At 36.4% G+C, this 19,883-nt stretch overlaps 1 long non-coding RNA gene across 1 annotated transcript; it reads left to right on the forward strand.

Moving 5' to 3' along the window:
• Positions 1–455: 455 nt before the first annotated feature.
• On the forward strand, positions 456–15,091 carry LOC117207191. The gene is made up of 2 exons (XR_004487475.1): positions 456–903; positions 14,128–15,091. It is a non-coding gene; the product is annotated as an uncharacterized LOC117207191 (long non-coding RNA).
• Positions 15,092–19,883: the final 4,792 nt, after the last annotated feature.

Raw genomic sequence — 19,883 nt, forward strand, 5'->3', positions numbered from 1 at the left:
GATAACCTCAAACGTTTCGTTTTGAAATATCAACCCTGTCGATTGGTATCGTCGATAGTCAACGTTATTGCACTTCATTTCCAATTATTATTTACATATAATATTATTATTAGAAAATATGATACACGATATGTAACACGGATTAAGACCAACAAATCTTAGCTAGAAATAACATTTCCAAAACGAATCATTCGATTCTCCGGTTCGTTGTCTCCACGTTTTTCGATCCTCTCGATCTGTATTTCGAAAATACTGAAAATTTGATTGCCTTTGCAGGATAAATTCCACGTTTCTAAAACGCTGAAAACTCGCTCTTTCTCCTTACGTAAGCCGTTAAAACGTTAAAACCAAACCTTTCTCCTTACATAAACCGTTAAACGTAAAAATAAAGAATCCTAACGCGATAAAAACAACCTTACGAATATACGAGGCAAACAACCGGCAAGTAGCAAGAAAAACAAAAAAAAAAGAAAAAAAGAAGCTGGTTGAATAATTACGAGGATAGAAACGAGCAAGATCCTCTCGAGAAACGACAAATAAAAAATCTCGATTTAGAAAACATCCGGCAACGAGAGCGAATTAAGAACGAATCGCGCAACGAAACACGATCGCGATTTCGTGGAAGAACGGTACTTTTCAGCTTGAACGTGGCCGGTCCTTAAAAGAAAACGTGCCAAGGACAGCAGCGATCAACGACGATTCTCTCTCTCTCTCTCTCTCTCTCTCTCTCTCTCTCCTTCTCTTCTCGTCTCTCGGTGGTCGAGATCGGTCGTTTATTAATTTACATGCGGACTCGGCCGAAGGCGCCAGCCGGATGGAGAACCGGAGGAGGATCGACGACGATGACGCGTTTAGTCGTTGCACTACCACGCTTCTGCTCTTCCGAGTTGCTCGCCTATAAACGTATGTATAATTAATATAGCTGGTAGCCACGGTTGCATCGGCGATTCGTTTTCACGGTCTTTGCACGTTTCAGTACGCGCATTATGCATTCGATATTGCGCAATACTTTGTCGTCGTTTGTTTTCTACTTAACCCACAATTAGCGGCGAGATACGTCGTTGTTTATCTGTTGAAACTTTGTTCTTCCCTTTTTACCATATACAGTTTCTTTCCGTCGTAGCGAGCTGCTCGCTTGTACTTTTTGCTGAATTATGCGGTTTAATGACTTTTCCCGACTTTTAACCATTCTAGGCCAGTCTCTTTCTCTTTTAAAAGTCACGCCTTATCGCCAAAACGAGAGCTCTTAAGAGCTCGGGACGTTAAAAGGTATCTTTTATTTTTTTCCTTTTTTTTTTTTTTGACGAAGCTACAAACTTAGAAATTTTTCACGGAGAATGAACTATTTTTCGATACTGCGAAGAATGATTTTCCTTGTTTCTTAACTTGCGAAGACGAGAACGATAAATTAAATTTGAGAGGAGTTATTTTTCAGATTGGAATTGGTAGGAGGAGCTGGTTTTCTAGATGGATAACGCGTCTCTCGGTTTCCTTAGGAATTACAAAATATTTTGCTTCTTCGGTTTGTTTTCGCCACTACTATTTCACGCTATTTTTTACGTCTCAATTATCCTGTTACACGTCCGCTTCCTATTGTTGGTTGAATATAAAACAGGCGATTTTCTATTAACTATATCACGACATATCGCCTATGCTAATTAACGAATACATATTTATACTGTCTGTGCCTAGATCTATTAATTTAATCTATCAACCAATAATTAGATCCTATAATAAATTACTGCAACTTGCTTTTCCGTTTTTCTTCGCTTCTCGGAAATTAATTGAAATTAATTGAATGAATTAAATATGGGAAAAATAGTCTCTGGTATCTTCTATCTTCGCACGATTAATATCGTATTTTATGAGTCAGTTACACGATCTATGTCTTCTAGATCCAACAGCGATCGTTATCTCGCGTTTTTCTTTTTGGAATAAGGGAAGAAGAAAGGATATCTATGATTCAGTAAGAAAGAATGTTCGCAAATGATCGGTACGCGAAAGAGAATGCAATTGTGTCAGGTAATTTGCATGAGGTGCGTGCAGGTACCGCTCAGAAATTGAAGCTGACGAGATTTCTAATCGTGGATTCGTACCGCCACTTGTCACAGCCATTAATCCTTTCTCAGCTGGGCTGATTCCAAACGACTATAATTTTGTTTGCAACTTGTGTTCCTAATTTCACGTTATTCTGTATACTTGGTATTTGACGTTAATATCAATTTTATGACTAACGTTGCGGAAAATAATTCCAAGAAGAGCTACAGATCACTTTATACATAGCGCGCCTCATCTAACCAATACACGTAACTTTTCCTTCGTGTAAAGTACGCGATTAGATTGTTTAAAATATCCTTTGTGAGGAATATTTTACGATAAATATCAACTCCGCTGTGATCTTCCAATATTTATATCTCAATCTTGCTCTCGTTCTTGAACAAATAAGACACGCTATTTGACTCTTTAACGAAATGTCGAAGTAAAATTGACAGAGGAAATCACGTGTATGTATGAGTAGGAAATCGTCTACCAACGATAATTTTCTCATACTTGCTCGAGCTTGAGATATTTTTTAATATTACGAGAATGTATAATCGGATGAAAAATGAGACTGTTAGACTGGATTATAGTAACGCAAAGACGAAATATACCAGATCAACGAAGCAAATAAAATTCTTGAAATATAGGTATACACGTAGTTTACGTCTTTCATAGAAGGAGACTAAAAAGAAAACACCTCACTGACCTCATTAAAGAAATAAAATAGACAAACTGGAAGATGGTATCCCACTGGGGGTAGCCATCCACGTGTTATTTAGCAATTAAGTTAGGAAAATTTACCAAATGTACAATTGACAAATTGTAAAGTAAAAATTCTTCAAATGTAGGTATACACGTAGTTTACGTCTTTCATAGAAAGAAGACTAAAGAGAAAACACCTCACTGACCTCATTAAAGAAATAAGATAGTCAAACTGGAAGATGGTATCCCACTGGGGGTAGCCATCCACGTGTTATTTAGCAATTAAGTTAGGAAAATTTACCAAATGTATAATTGACAAATTGTAAAGTAAAAATTCTTCGAATATAGACATACACGTAGTTTACGTATTTCATAGAAAGAAGACTAAAGAGAAAACACCTCACTGACCTCATTAAAGAAATAAGATAGTCAAACTGGAAGATGGTATCCCACTGTGGGTAGCCATCCACGTGTTATTTAGCAATTAAGTTAGAAACATTTACCAAATGTACAATTGACAAATTGTAAAGTAAAAATTCTTCAAATGTAGGTATACACGTAGTTTACGTCTTTCATAGAAAGAAGACTAAAGAGAAAACACCTCACTGACCTCATTAAAGAAATAAAATAGACAAACTGGAAGATGGTATCTCACTGGGGGTAGCCATCCACGCGTTATTTAGCAATTAAGTTAGGAAAATTTACCAAATGTATAATTGACAAATTGTAAAGTAAAAATTCTTCGAATATAGACATACACGTAGTTTACGTATTTCATAGAAAGAAGACTAAAGAGAAAACACCTCACTGACCTCACTAAAGAAATAAGATAGTCAAACTGGAAGATGATATCCCACTGGGGGTAGCCATCCGCGCGTTATTTAGCAATTAAGTTAGGAAAATTTACCAAATGTCCAGCTTGACAAATTGTAAAGTACAAATGAAATAATAATAAAAAAAAAACATAGTTTGTGCGACTTCTGAGTCACGTGATATTGCGAAGGATTAATCTCACTGCATCAACCTCGCCACATTTTCAGACCTTTACTCCAATTCCGTCATTCGTAAATTCTCCTCATCCATCATTCGTCACCGTATTTTCAAGGAATTATACCACGAGATTCCTATTTTAATTTCAGTTACAAGGTTTCGCTAGTATTCCTCTATTTTTCACGCGTTTGTGTAAGCCAGTCGGTGCACCTTGCACGAGTAGTCATTCGTCGTTAGATCACGCGGATACCGATCGTAAGCGATACAAAATCTTCGAAGTTCGTGGCGGGATCTGGGCGGATCCGATGCAAATCGCACGACGGTCGACCAAAGCGTTCACTTGCCAGTCGATCTTAAGCATTCCAGTCGATTGACTCATCGACGATCGTTTCAAGATAAAGATCGACATCTCCAGGATCAAGATCGAGGAGGTGATCGATGTCGCGTGTACGCGTCGATCGACGTTTGACACCGTTTCATCGCTGTCATATCTTTTCTTTTGATATTGTTATTTATTTGTACCATCCACGTCTTGTAGCTTAGAACGACTTGCGATTTACATTCTCCTTGGTCACATCGTAGATAAATCCGAGCAACTTAAATTAAAACTAACAAAATTCTACTGGCTCATTGGCAGACGTTCAAACTTAATCGTGCAGAGTAAAATAATGCTATATAAAATCATATTAAAACCTGTATGGATCTATGGGATCCAACTATGGGGAGCAGCGAGTAATTCCAACATAGAAATTCTTCAACGATTCCAATCAAAAACTCTGAGATCCTTAATAGATGTACCTTGGTATGTTACCAACGAAACAATACATAGTGACCTTGAGATAGCCACAGTTAAAGAAGAAACATTCAAATTCAGTAACAGATATGACATAAGAATTGACGATCACCAAAACCCACTAGTTACTCGATTAATTGACACGATGGATAAGATTCGCAGGCTAAAAAGACATTAGCCTCTAGATTTAAGCATTAGATTCAGCTAGAATTCACGTTATTCGCGTTATAGTAGCACGCCAGAATAATTTACTTATAATTCTCAATGAGAATTGATCGTAAAATTCTTCCAAATAAAAAAAAATATGAAGCCATATTAAAACCTGTTTGGATCTATGGGATCTAACTATAGGGAACAGCGAGTATTTCCAACATAGAAATTCTTCAACGATTGCAATCAAAAACTCTAAGATCCTTAATAGGTGCACCTTGGTATGTTACCAACGAAACAATACATAGTGACCTTGAGATAGCCACAGTTAAAGAAGAAATATCCAAATACAGTAACAGATATAACATAAGAATTGGCAATCACCAAAACCCACTAGTTACTCGATTAATTGACACGATGGATAAGATTCGCAGGCTAAAAAGACATTAGCCTCTAGATTTAAGCATTAGATTCAGCTAGAATTCACGTTATTCGCGTTATAGTAGCACGCCAGAATAATTTACTTATAATTCTCAATGAGAATTGACTTAGTTATTTAAATTAAGTAATATTTACTTATTTATAATACTTACTTACAAATTATACTTATCTATAAATAATTAGCCATGTCACTGCGCCACGCCAGAAAAATTACTGAAAATTCTCAATGCGAGAATTGATTGTAAATTTTAATAAAAACAAAAAAAAATGAGAATTGATTGTAAAATTCTTCCAAATAAAAAAAAAAAAGAAGAACATTCTCCTTGCCTACGATATGCATTTAGAACATACTTACGCTATAGTTGCAACGTAATTACATTACTTACCATTATCTTCCTTATTCTATCAACCCCCTTGCCAAACTATCTTCCGTTCTAATAAACGTTTTCACTCGAGGAAGTAAATTTATTTTGCTATTTGGTAGCTGTCTGTTTTCTTTCTTAGCTACATTTATTTTAGGATTTAAGAGAATTCTAATTGTTCAATTTAAATTCGATTAGATCTATTATGGAATTATATGGGACATATTATGGAATATATAAAATTAGTGAAATATAAAAAGAATAGAGAAACAATAACAACAGCTATGAAAAATTAAATCGTCGGTGTTTGAGAAATAAATTTTCTACAGTCTCAAATATCGTATTTCTACTAATATTAAATTTCTCTAAAATTTTTAATTCTCCAGTTTTCAGACTTTTAGATTTTTAAACTTTCATTGGAAATTCCTAAATATATTAAATCACGGACGCATAGATCTTGAAATTTTCAAATATCAACATTTCCCAAATACTCAAATCTCCCAACTTTTTAATTGCTAATTGTATATTCGGGCTTTTAAATTCTCGACTTTTTACATTTGCACGTCGTTTTCGTTCCTCGACCTTCGGTCGGTTAAGTTAATTAAATTTATCGACTATAATTGGAACGATAGAATTCCCACGAAGGATTCTTTCCTTAAGATTGGAAGACAATTCCAAGGCTGAATCAATTCGACAAATTTCTGACGTAAATTCGTGCGATAAACCGTGCTAATTGAAAACGGATCATTGAAACGCAGAATTTTTTACGTGCCCGATACCATAAACTATTCGTCTGTGATTTATCTTATTGAGTCGCTAAATCACGTTTTAGAATCTTGTTTTTCTCAGCTGTGATAGGCGTTTGTTGCCAATTACGAGAATCGTGTTTACCGAGCGATACACATGAATGCAACTTGTAGTTTCCATCTCATCTGGGTTACGTAAGCGGGTTAACATCGCAGTGAATTGGTTCGGTGTTAGACAAGTTGCTATTACGCTTTGTTACATTCATATACTGGACGATATTACACATTGTATTTGATTCTTCAAATAGGAAGAATAAATATGCTTGCTGTTTATACAGATGCAAGTGAAAATATTCGAACACTTGTAGGAGCTTTTTACGAATAAATTATGTGTGTTATACGAAACATTGCGAAATGTCATTAATACTTCAATGAGACCCGATTATCATTACCTTGGCAAAGTTGGAGACGAATTTGAAACTACGTAGAAACTACAAGATGCATAGCAACAGCATACGAATGCTGGTAAAGTGTATAAATCAAAGAAAAATCAAAGATCAAAAGCGATATTGTTGTGAGTAGAATATTATTGACTTTCGTGTCTTGGAGACTCTGTAGCTAGTCTATGAATGTCCTATTAGATTCTTCAAATAGGAAGATAAATATGTTTACTGTTTATACAGAAGTAGGTAAAAACATTCGAACACTTACAAGAATTTTTTACGAATAAATTATGTGTGTATACGAAACATTGCGAAAAGTCATTAATACTTCAATGAGACCCGATTATCATTACCTTGGCAAAGTTGAAGACAAATTTGAAAATACGTAGAAACTACAAAATGTATAGCAATAGCATACGAATGCTGGTAAAGTGTATAAATCAAAGAAAAATCAAAGATCAAAAGCGATATTATTGTGACTAGACTGGTTTGAAATATTATTGCCTATTTGACTCGCGTTTTAGAGACTCTGTAGGTAGTCTATGAATAAGTAATTTTCGTTATAAATTGTCCCATAACTCTGGCTAAAAAGTTTGTAAAATCAGGATACACTGTTAGAAATTTCGTGGAAAAATCGCGCTATAATCTGTTTCGCTCTCGCAAATGTCGATATATTTCGCGTGGAATTTTCACTCTGGCTTGGAAAAATGATCGGAGTAACGAAAGCATCTTCTAAATGCGCGATCGTACTCGATATCGGCGATCGATGGAAAGAAAGCCGCGAGTGGTGAACGTTCAATTCGCAATGATGTCAGCGGACCTCGCCTAAGTACCTACAATCGTGAAAATAGACATGAAATAACGCCGATTAAACCGTGAATGATCGCAACCACGATGATCGTCGTTTTGCTCGGGGTAATTGATGCGTTGTCGTTTCGCGGTGATTCTCTTTCTCTCGTCCCGCCGAGATTGCGCAATGCGATCATTGCGTACGTTTGCGTAACGAGCCTCGATTTTTCGTAACTTATCCGGTTCGCCACATGGAACACGGAACACATTGTTCATCTTGACTAGTCACGGAATAATTGTGGATAATAGTAGAAACGGCATAACGATATTCGTCTGCAATTATTATCGCATCTACGAATAAACAAATCGACTAATGACACGTGAATCCTCTCACGCCTACGTTTACAATACTGTCGTTACCTATGCTATTACATTGACAAAAGTTATCAACTAATTAGACAGATACTGTAGGTCGAGATAAGAAAAACAGAAAAAGGTCAGATAAACGTGTGTCAGTGGAAGCATTGTTAGAATTATAGCAAAGAAAAATAAAAAAAAAAAAAAAAAGAAAAACGACATACGGGAAGAGCGGTAACGAACGTGCGTTACTACGATGCAAAATGTCAATAGATCGGGAATATTTAAATTCAATAGCAGTCAGACGATATCGTAATAATTTTACGACTTCAACTTCGCCAATAATAAATGAGAACTTCAGAGAGTAATAAATTCAATTTCATGCCGTTGGAAATCTCGCATTGACACAAATGCTGAATATTTTGAAATGGAGTGGTAGTTAGAGTCGTAGAAGTATTACGATAACTTCTGTCCGCGTTTCATACGATCTTTTTTCTTGCTATAAATTTTTTCCTTTAACAATGCTTCCAGCCACATACGTCTGTACATGACATTTTTTCCTTATCTTAACTTCTCGAATATAGCGACAGCGTTTGGTCGAAAGAAACTGCGACAATTCTCGCGTGTATTTGTTTTCGGCAAAACTAATCTTAAGTTCCAACGCGTTATGTTTTCCTTGCAGAAACATCATTCTTTGGAAGAAACTATCGAACGAACGCGAAAGTCGTAGGCCCTCTTTTACAATTTTCTTCCATTCGTACGTGATATATGCATCGCGAATTAACAAATTAATCAATTCAAAATATTTGCCCCGTTTCGTATTCGAATTTCTGTCAAGTTTCGCGCCGCGAAAGAACCACATTCGCACATTTTCGTGTCTCAGCGACATTCCGAAACCGCTGTCCGACTAAAACGTGCTGCATCGACCTGAATGAGCGATGATCTGTCGGTGTGAGATCTGAAGAGTACGCCGCGTGCGCACGAACTTCCCGCTCCAAGTTAACGTTAATAATTCGTGCTCGCTATTATTTCGTGAGATCTGGCTATGATCTATCGTCACCGATGCATCATAAAGTTGGCGTTTCAAATAGAACAGCATCAACCAAGCGGTTGGAGGAAAACCTGGGAAATTACGTCGACCGAAATTAATTATATACAGGGTGGTTGGTACAAGCGGAAAGGGGGTGATTCTACGCGAAAAAAGAAGCCGAAAATATAGAATAACAATTTTTCGTTCGAGGCTTTGTTTTCGAGAAAATCGACTTTGAATTTCCGCTCGGTACGCGTGCACTTTATCGCGTCTCGTTATAACGGATCTCACTGCAGATCGTTGTCTCGGTGAAAAAATTAAAAAAAAATTTTTATTGTATATTTTAGACTTTTTTTTCGCGTAGAATCACCCCCTTTCCGCTTGTACCACCAATTACCAACCACCCTGTATATATGAACGCTCGAGAAAAAGACTAAAACTATTGCGCGCATGTTTAGGACTATTAATTGATAAAAACAAGATTCGCATCTGAGAAGCTCAACGACCAACAAAGGACGTTCGTCGAACAGGAGGGACCAATCGTTTAAGAAAAAAAGAAACTGTTCCCTTCGACAATGGAAATATGCAGAAGCAAGTTGACGACTTATACGGTAGACGATAGAAAAGGAATTGCACGGTACACGGTAAAAGAGGAATTTTTGCTCCGCAGGAACCGAGCTGAAATATCCAAGTTCAGTAACAGATATAACACAAGAATTAACAAAACCCATTAATTAGCCAATTTTACTTGACACGACGAATCAGATCCGCAGGCTAAAAAGACATTAGCCTCTAGATTTGAACATTAGATTCAGCTAGAATCAAACATACGATAATTATTTATTATTTGCGTTATAGTACCACGCAAGAATAATTCTCAATGAGAATTGATTGTAAACTACTTTCATAATAAAAAAAAAAAAAAAAAAAAAATGAAGGAACCGAGCAGTTCCCCTTGACCGGCTAAAGCAGGCGAACAGTAGTTTACGAAAAGTGCACGTGAGGATGGCGAAGGAAGCGAAACGGAGTCACGAACACGTGCAGCGGTGTTAATTTTCTCCTGGTGGTGACCGTGACACCAGGCCGCGATTTTGCCTCGAATCTCCTCGACTGTGCATATTTCTGCCCATCCGCAGCTTGCCACTGACTCACTTCCTCCATTCTGCATAGACATTTCGCGTGTTTTGTCATCGATCAAAGTGAGAACTCGCCGTTAACGTTCATTTATTCGGATAACCAAGCGATAACCAAGAGTAGAAGCAAAGGAAGAACGGAAGTAATCGCTATCGATGATGACACGATAATTATTTTGCCTTCGAGTTCTACCGTACGATTCGTTGATACACGATCGAGAAATTGTTTTATCGTCTGAGATAGTAGCGTTAGACAAACTTGCATGTTCGTTGCGAGGAATAAGGAAATTTATACGATTCAGTGATCGTTCAATTTTTGTTATTGGAATATTGGAACATTTGGACCTTGTTGCTACGTGTCTTTCTACAGGGAAATTGTTTCCATGCTACGAGCTTTTTGGAAATCTCAGCGCCTCTTTTTTTTTTTATTTATTTATTAAAATTACAATCAATTCTCGCGTTGAGAATTTTCAGTAATAACTCAGCGCCTCTCAAACAGATCTTAATCCGTTCTCAGATAAAACAGATAAACAGATCTTTGACGTTCTCGAAATATTTATAAAAACTACTATATTAATTTCCAATAGAATTCTCCGCGATTTTAAGAATAAAATCGGTCACAAATTGCGAGTAAAACTAGTTTCCAAAAGCATCGTTGCAGTCGTTCGTTCGCAAAAGGCAGAAATAACGAGGGGCACGTGGAGAGAAGGTTACTGCACGCACCCACCTCAAACCCAGGTGTTCAAGATTAATAGAAACAGTTCGATCAGCTGCTGCCGGTAAAGATAAAATCGGTCATTCTTTCACCTCTGTCTTTGTTGTCCGTTGGTTAATTCGAAGAGAATGCTCTACGTGTACTGGAGCACGAACGTTTACATTTCAATGATTCCCTTTTCCAGCAATATACGGATGTCCTTTTTCGGATAGATAGCCCATCTATCTGGTAATTGTAGCGTTCGATGCAACGTATATCGCTTTACACGCTGAATTCAACACCGTACTATCGTTCGGTATTTAAACACTTACTACAGAAAGCATTTATGTATACATAGTGTGTTTTATGTAGGTAAATTGAAATTTCATTATCATCGTAACGAAACAGGACTGTCACGACCATATTGGTAGCATTTGGAAACGATTTGGAAATTTTTTTTTTTGTTATTTAATTTGTACTTTACAATCTGTCCAGCTGGACATTTGGTAAATAATTTGGAAACAATTTGGAAATTTTTTGTTTATTATTTAATTTGTACTTTGCAATCTGTCCAGCTGGACATTTGGTAAATAATTTGGAAACAATTTGGAAATTTTTTGTTTATTATTTAATTTGTACTTTACAATCTGTTCAGCTGGACATTTGGTAAATAATTTGGAAACTTTTTGTTTATTATTTAATTTGTACTTTACAATCTGTCCAGCTGGATATTTGGTAAATAATTTGGAAACAATTTGGAAATTTTTTGTTTATTATTTAGTTTGTACTTTGCAATCTGTCCAGCTGGACATTTGGTAAATAATTTGGAAACAATTTGGAAATTTTTTGTTTATTATTTAATTTGTACTTTACAATCTGTTCAGCTGGACATTTGGTAAATAATTTGGAAACTTTTTGTTTATTATTTAATTTGTACTTTACAATCTGTCCAGCTGGATATTTGGTAAATAATTTGGAAACAATTTGGAAATTTTTTGTTTATTATTTAGTTTGTACTTTGCAATCTGTCCAGCTGGACATTTGGTAAATAATTTGGAAACAATTTGGAAATTTTTTGTTTATTATTTAATTTGTACTTTACAATCTGTTCAGCTGGACATTTGGTAAATAATTTGGAAACTTTTTGTTTATTATTTAATTTGTACTTTACAATCTGTCCAGCTGGACATTTGGTAAATAATTTGGAAACAAGTTGGAAATTTTTTGTTTATTATTTAATTTTTACTTTACAATCTGTCCAGCTGGACACTTGGTAAATAATTTGGAAATGTATGGAGATGTTTCAAGATATTTATTGTAAATATATATCGGGTAAAAAGTTAGTTTACAGAGTGAACAATCTTCTTAAATATATATAACAAATATCGAAGATAGTGAAATATCGAGGCATATGAATACAATGGATAATCGACCTTTTAAATTTCCTTTTTTATCTCTGTATTTTTACTTCTTTAAAAATCAATAGCAGGGCCGTGATTGGCGTTTAACTTTTCCGTCAATCGTTCTAAAAATATTTGTATCTATACCGTCCTCTTAGCCGTCACATCGGTTGTACCAAATGGAAACATCAAATTCCAAATTCTTAATATCGCTTATCGCGGAAATTGGATCTATTTGCTACGAATACGATCGAATAGAATCTCTTGAAATAGCCGTGTGACGAACAGATGTTCCGATCTCGTTCGTCGATCCGTCGTCGAAATCGGTTTATTTGCCGAGGGAATCGTGGAAATAAAACATTGCTGCCTGGACAGCCTAAATATTTACGCGACCCGCCTATCTTCTCTCTCATTCTTTCTTTATCCTCCTTCACCGAAAGATACTCTCGAAGCAACGAGACCAGAGTAAAAACGTTTAAGTTTAAGGGCCTTGCATGCCTTAATCGAAGACACTTTGTCGTCGTTGTCGTCGTTGTCGAATGTTCAGACTGTTGCCTCTCTGTTTCGTGGCTTTTAACTCTTCTCTCTCTCTCTCTTTTTCTTCCTTCCTCTCATGAAAGTTTCCTTTTAAATCAATATATTAGGTTGTCCGGAAAGTGTCTTTCCTTTACAGACACGTCTTTTACAACGATGCATCTTTATACAAACATGGAACCTAATCTGTCGAACGTTGTGATCTTTATCTTGATAGAACAGAATGGATCATACGTAATTCGATAAAATAATATTTTTTTTTATTTGGAAGTAGTTTACAATCAATTCTTATTGAGAATCATAAGTAAATTATTCTGGCGTGGTACTATAACGTGAATAATAAGTGATTATCGTATGTTTGATTCTAGCTGAATCTAATAATAAAATAATATAAAATGAAAAATGTTGTTCATCCATTATTTCCTTATAAAACGAAAGAAACTTTTCAGACCACCTAATAGAAGAATTGTTTGTTTCTTAACGCGTACGATCTCGTTGTTTCTTAACGTGTACAGTTCTTCATCTTTTCGAACACGGTACAATATTAATATTATTTGCATTTTTAATTGTTGCGAACAATTACATGGTCGCAGAGCGCGGTGTTTGAGCAAGGATTCGTGACAAGGATAAAAAAAATGTACATAACGCGCAAAGTTTGCTTATCAAATCTTTGTTAGCATTTTTCTTAGTTCTTGCCGCGGTTGAAATATTTCGAATATTTTCGATGTAACAGAACACAGCGATGTTTGGGTAAACAATCTTCTAATTTCTCGTGTCACGCTGAAATCATTCGCCAAATCCTCGGATACGGTACATTAAGCAGAGAACGGAGTTTTCGCGTAATATTTAAAATTCTCTCAAAACGGGTGCGATTTACTTGTAACTCTCAATGAGAATTGATTGTAAATAGTCTACCAAATAAAAAAAAGAAAAAAGAACGAGTGCGATCAGAAACTCACTGTTGAATCTGTTGGAATCCACTGTTGGATCTCGCTAAAAAAAATCGTAACATCCGGTTTGTAGAAGAAAAAGATTATACAACGACGTAGTTTGATTCGTTTTCTTTTTTTTAATTCGAATAAAACAGAGAGAAACATTCGGAAACTAAAATTATACGTATTTTTGCTGCAATTCCTCGTACTCTTAAGGAGTAAAAAACGCTATTTGGCAAAAATTGACGAACAAGAATTCCAATTGCAACGAACGAGCGAGCTAGTTTTCAAGCGATTCGATTTCCATGTACAAACGACTCTCACCGATCCTCTATCGATTTTTTACGCATCTATTAGGTCGTCGAAAAAGTTTCTTTCGTTTTATAAGGAAATAATGGATACACAATATTTTCCATCTTATATTATTTTATCGAATTACGTTTGATCCATTTTGTTCTATCAAACTAAAGATCACAACGTTCGACAGATTAGGTTTCACGTTTGTACGAAGATGCGTCGTTGTAAAAGACGTGTCTGTAACAGAAAGACACTTTCCGGACAACCTAAAACATTCGTATCGCTTAATCACAGACCGACGTTATCGTCGAACAATAAAATCAAAATCGAACAAGGATTATTTCGTCCTTTTGTCCACTGCATGTGCGCTCTGCGTCGGTATAAGACAGCGGACTTCAAAACGAACCAACTTCTTCTCGCCTGACTGCGATACAATTTCGGTCGTGGAAAATAGCCAGCCATTGGAAAACTGTTTTTTAAAAGCATCGTTTATCCGACGACGCGGCGAGTTCGTGGAATCGAGCGTTTTCTATGGAAAATCTCGACTCGCGGTGTCTCCGGCGCAACACATGCTCCGAGTCGTTTATTTCCTGGCAGCTTCTGAAATTTATTCATTCACCTAACGAACGTCTTGGTACGAGCTATGAATAGGTAAGGGCCGGTGCTTAAGAGGCCAGAAACGAATCGTCCCTGCCACCTCTTGCCTCCTCTTCGCCCTCTCGAGTCCTTCCACGGAAGATGGAGAGAAAAAAGAAAGGAAGCCGAAGAAGAAAAGAAAAAAACAAAAGATAGAAGTGGCCACGATTCATATTGTAATTTCGAAAGCAGGATCCATTTATCTTGCAGGGGCGAGGGAATTTTTACAGGAGATTCGTTATCCTCCGCCGTCCGGGAATAGCAGCGGCGCGGAGGAAGAGGCAGGAGAGAAGAAATAAAATGGAAAAAAGAAGAGAAGAGAGAACGAAGAGACGGGGAGGGAGGAGATCGGCGATGAAGAAAGAAAGAAACGGCGGTGCTGCTCATCGACTCGTGACCACAATGAACCGTTTCCGTGATAATAAAACTAAACGTTGTTTAATTTGTATGGAGAGGCCTTGCAGCTCTTTTGTCCCGGTTGTTCCGTGGCTTTTGTGAAACGCTCGAATACCTCGCGCTACGTTACGGTATAAAAATAGTGGATAAATCAAAAGGACAGGCAGAAATAGATACGACATTGTTAAAGCCATGTACAAAACCTATAAAACGTAAATTGTACGATGGTGCGCTGTTTTTTTTTTTTTCCCCAATTCCATTGTACCGTTCTGTGGCCTCCCTTTCCTTTCGTACGTCAAGTTCTGCAAAATTAAATTCAACGCGCTCTTTAAATCGAAGCAAACGTGGAAGTATCTCACTGTTCCTTTGCAAAGAACGAAAAATCTATTGATCGATGTATCAAGAGACGTAGAGTTTCACACAAGAAGAAAAAATATTGGCGAGTTCGAACTTGAACGCTGGAAAATACGAGAGTCGGTGACGTCGATCCACTTTATCTTGACACAATTTTGTCCAGATTTAACCGAGACATTCACGAGTCCAAGATGTATCTCCGTCATTGACAGTACCGAATTCGACGCTGATAATACCGAGACGCTCTGTGCAACAGGACGAAGGTGAAATCCAAAATGAAACCGAAATGAAACCGGACAGTCCTTCGTCGAACACCTTCGATACGCGTCTCTGTGTATCCTCCGCTTCATCCGGTTGATCTTCAAAGGTCAACCAGATTGCGTAACCCCTTGATGGTCAGTGGATCGCGAGAAAGATCTCTGAGACGATTGCCTCGATGTACGATCGAGTGATCCGTAAACAAGCGATAGAGGCGAGTAGGTACATGGATGGCAAAATGCGGACCGAGGTCTGGCTGGCGATCAGCAAAGAGAAAGAAGGACACGAGGTAACAAGGTGAACAAGAGAAAAAGAGAAGGTGGTTGTTGTTGACACTCGGGGTGGCGATTCTCGAACCAGGTGGCGGCCGATTGGCGGTGCTAAAATTGAGCGGAGGCGCGATTGGCCGAGCTTGCCTCGACCTCTTAGTCATCGTTCCGGATTTGGAAAATTGGCCAGTTGCCGAATTTCCTATGCCCTGCCGAAGGGTTTTCTTCTACTGTTCCTTAAGGAGATGCATCGGTCTACAGAATCGAAAGAAATCACATTCTTTTTCTAGAAAAATCGTTGAAAATAGGACAATCTTGGCCAGACAATTCGTCCGTTTATTTTCATTAGCCATTTATTTTATTTAGTATCGTCGAAGTATTAGAGCGTGCTAACGTTATTATCATTTACACGATTAAAATTCGATTAACACTGGAACTATCACATTGATTTTACAATTTTATTTTAAAATTCCTACTTCGTGTTATATCTTTTCCCCCCAATGATATAATAATTTTCGCAACGATAACTAAAAGAATAATATAATGAATTTTATAAAGTTCGTTCGTATTCGATTTTTCTTAGATTAACAGTACGACTACCACACCAGTCAAATTGACTGGTTTTACAATTTCATTTGAAAATTCCTACTTCATGTTGTATCTTTTTCCGCAATGATGTAATGACTTTTGCAACGATAATTGAAAGAATAATATAATGAATTTTATAATGTTTTTTGTGTATTCAAACTGAAAATAATTTTGTATCAAGGCTACTTATACCAATACCAGTGAAAATGACTGGTACTTGTCAAAGCTTAAAAGGGTCCTGCGATCTGTTTATCGAACCCCAATCAACCAGTTTCCTCGTGTTCTACAACTTGTCACGCGTTTTTCAAATTTTTACCGCGTATCATCCGATATGACGATATCAGTTATCAGGAAAATTCCGAATCGATCGCTAGATCGTTGTTAGATACTAACACTAGCAACACCACACCAGTCAAAATGACTGGTTCTACAATTTTATAAACGTGTCAATCCTCGTTTAGGGATCCCAGGTGGATTAATAATAACAAAAATGTACTACGTAACATTGAATTCCTTCTGTAAGAAAATAATAAATCAATAAATATAAAAATATTCTATTATCACGTATTTTTTAAAGACCAGTCATTTTGGCTGGTTTTGATAGAAACAGCTTCGCGTTAACTATCGGTAGTTCTAGTGTTAAAATCGTTCCTTAAAATGTGTGTTAGTGACGCGAGTTGAAACTTTCCCACAGGAACAAGGCTACATTATGGGTTACATCGACTTCCTTCTTTTCTATTTTACCTTCACTTCTTCGTTTTTGCTACGTCGGACCAGATCCGCAGGCTGAAGAGACACTACCCGCTAGACCTAAACACTAGATTTAATTAGATATTAAGTAATATTTACTTATCTACGACACTTACTTATAAATTATACTTATCTATAATAAGTATTAACTTATTATAAATAATTAGCCATGTCACTGCGCCACGCCAGAAAAAATTACTGAAAATTCTCAACGCGAGAATTGATTGTAAATATTAGTAAATAAAAAAAAAACTCCTTCGTTTCGCGGAGAAAATTAGTTATTCCTTTCGTTACAGGACAATTTTAAGGACGTGTCGGTTTATTTATTATATCGCGAGTACAGGATTTCCCATTAAAAGAGAATTTAACAAAGCAAGGATTAAGCTTGATTACCAGGATTACGAATGATTAGTAGCTGAAAGGTTTATGGCTGTATCGTTGTTAGAAAATGGTCAACGATTAAGATTACCGAGCTAATTGATACATGTAGGTATATTATTTAAGTGAAATTTAAACCGTGGATCTTATCGACAATTATCTAAATGACATTTGAAATTAGTCGCTTAAATTGGTTACTTAAGATTTCCGTGGATCGTATATCAGTACGATCTTTTTTCTTTTATACTTCGTAACGATAAGTCGAGGCTCGTTGTCGGACATTACACGATACAACTAATTCATCTTCGATACTAAGAAGCCTCAGTTAAAATTACCCAACGATTATTAATTTACACTTAATCTAAACTACATTCTACTCCGTTTCGTTTACTCCACGTTCGTCTTATACATTCTCCTAAATCAAAATTTCTATTACATTCGATGAATGAAAATCCCCCACTGTGTATGTTTTGATCTTACAAAAGAATATTACAATGGGCCACTGCTTCATTCGTTTTCGTCTTAGTTGCCTCTTCATTGTATACTCGCAGTGACTCACAAAAGTACAGGTTCTCTTCATTTCCAATTTCCAATTTCCAGTCATATTAAAATACTATTGCCCAGTCGCATATTGATATTAAGATGAGAAAAAAGGAATAAGTAAAATGTACTTATCCTGCCTTCTGTTTTGTGCTCTTCGATCGATTCAACTTACGTTGAATGTATTAACAACCACCAAAACCCATTAATTACCCAATTACTAATCCGCAGACTAAAGAAACAATACTCTTTAGATTTAAGCATTAGATTCAACTAAGATCAAACGTACTATAAACTCCCATAATCCAAGTCACAGTACCACACCAGAATAATCTACTTAGAATTCTCAATGAGAATTGATTGTAAAAAGTCTACCAAATAAAAAAAAAAAATAAAAGAAAAACTTTATTAACAACCACCAAAATTTATTAATTTCTTAATTACTTGACACGACGGATCAGATCCGCAGACTAAAGAATCAATACTCTTTAGATTTAAGTATTAGATTCAACTAAAATCAAACGTACTATAAACTCTCATAATCCAAGTCACAGCACCACGCCAGAACAATGTACTTAGAATTCTCAATGAGAATTGATTGTAAAAAGTCTGCCAGATAAAAAAAAAAAAGAAAAGAAAAATTTTATTAACAACCACCAAAATTTATTAATTACTTAATTACTTGACACGACGGATCAGATCCGAAGAAACAATCCTCTTTAGATTTAAGTATTAGATTCAACTAAGATCAAACATACTATAAACTCCCATAATCCAAGTCACAGCACCACGCCAGAATAATCTACTTAGAATTCTCAATGAGAATTGATTGTAAAAAGTCTGCCAGATAAAAAAAAAATAAAAGAAAAACTTTATTAACAACCACCAAAATTTATTAATTTCTTAATTACTTGACACGACGGATCAGATCCGAAGAAACAATCCTCTTTAGATTTAAGTATTAGATTCAACTAAAATCAAACATACTATAAACTCTCATAATCCAAGTCACAGCACCACGCCAGAACAATTTACTTATAATTCTCAATGAGAATTGATTGTAAAAAGTCTACCAGATAAAAAAAAAAGAAAAGAAAAATTTTATTAACAACCATCAAAACCTATTAATTACTTAATTATTTGACACGACGGATCAGATCCGCAGACTAAAGAAGCAATACTCTTTAGATTTAAGTATTAGATTCAACTAAAATCAAACGTACTATAAACTCTCATAATCCAAGTCACAGTACCACGCCAGAACAATTTACTTATAATTCTCAATGAGAATTGATTGTAAAAAGTCTGCCAGATAAAAAAGAAAAAGAAAAAGAAAAACTTACGCGAGTAATCGTCTCTCTATTTATAGAGAACGTTGCTACTTGTTTCTGTTAAAAAAATCACCCGACATTCACAGCTTACTCCCAAAGGCGGAGAGTAAAAGAAAAACGCGTAGAAACGACACCGCGTTAGACCCAGAAAAAGAGGAAAGAAGAAATAAGAAGACGAGGAAAAGTAAGAACGGCGAAATGTGAACGTGCAGGGAGGAAACGAATACTCGATAATTATCGTCGAGTTTTATTACACGCCAGCCACGTTCCTCGGATCGTTTAATTTCTCGGAAAAACGCATTCACCCCATTCCATCGCGGCTTGAAACCGCGGCGCGTTGGCCTTCGGATTATGCGGTAGGCAGAAAGCCGCGTTTACGCGACAGAACACTCGTCGGAGATGGATTCGAAACGGTGACCCTGGCTCACTGACCCTTTTTAACCAGGGAACCTTCGCTCTGTCTCGTAAACAGTGCAGACAGAGAGGCTCGAATGTCGCAATCGTTATGGCGAAGCGCGGCCGACTGGCTGCAGCATCCTTCGAGTTTCAA

Source organism: Bombus bifarius, unplaced genomic scaffold (genome assembly GCF_011952205.1).
Source record: "Bombus bifarius isolate JDL3187 unplaced genomic scaffold, Bbif_JDL3187 scf7180000008023, whole genome shotgun sequence".
In the NCBI taxonomy this organism is placed as follows: Eukaryota; Metazoa; Arthropoda; class Insecta; order Hymenoptera; family Apidae; genus Bombus; species Bombus bifarius.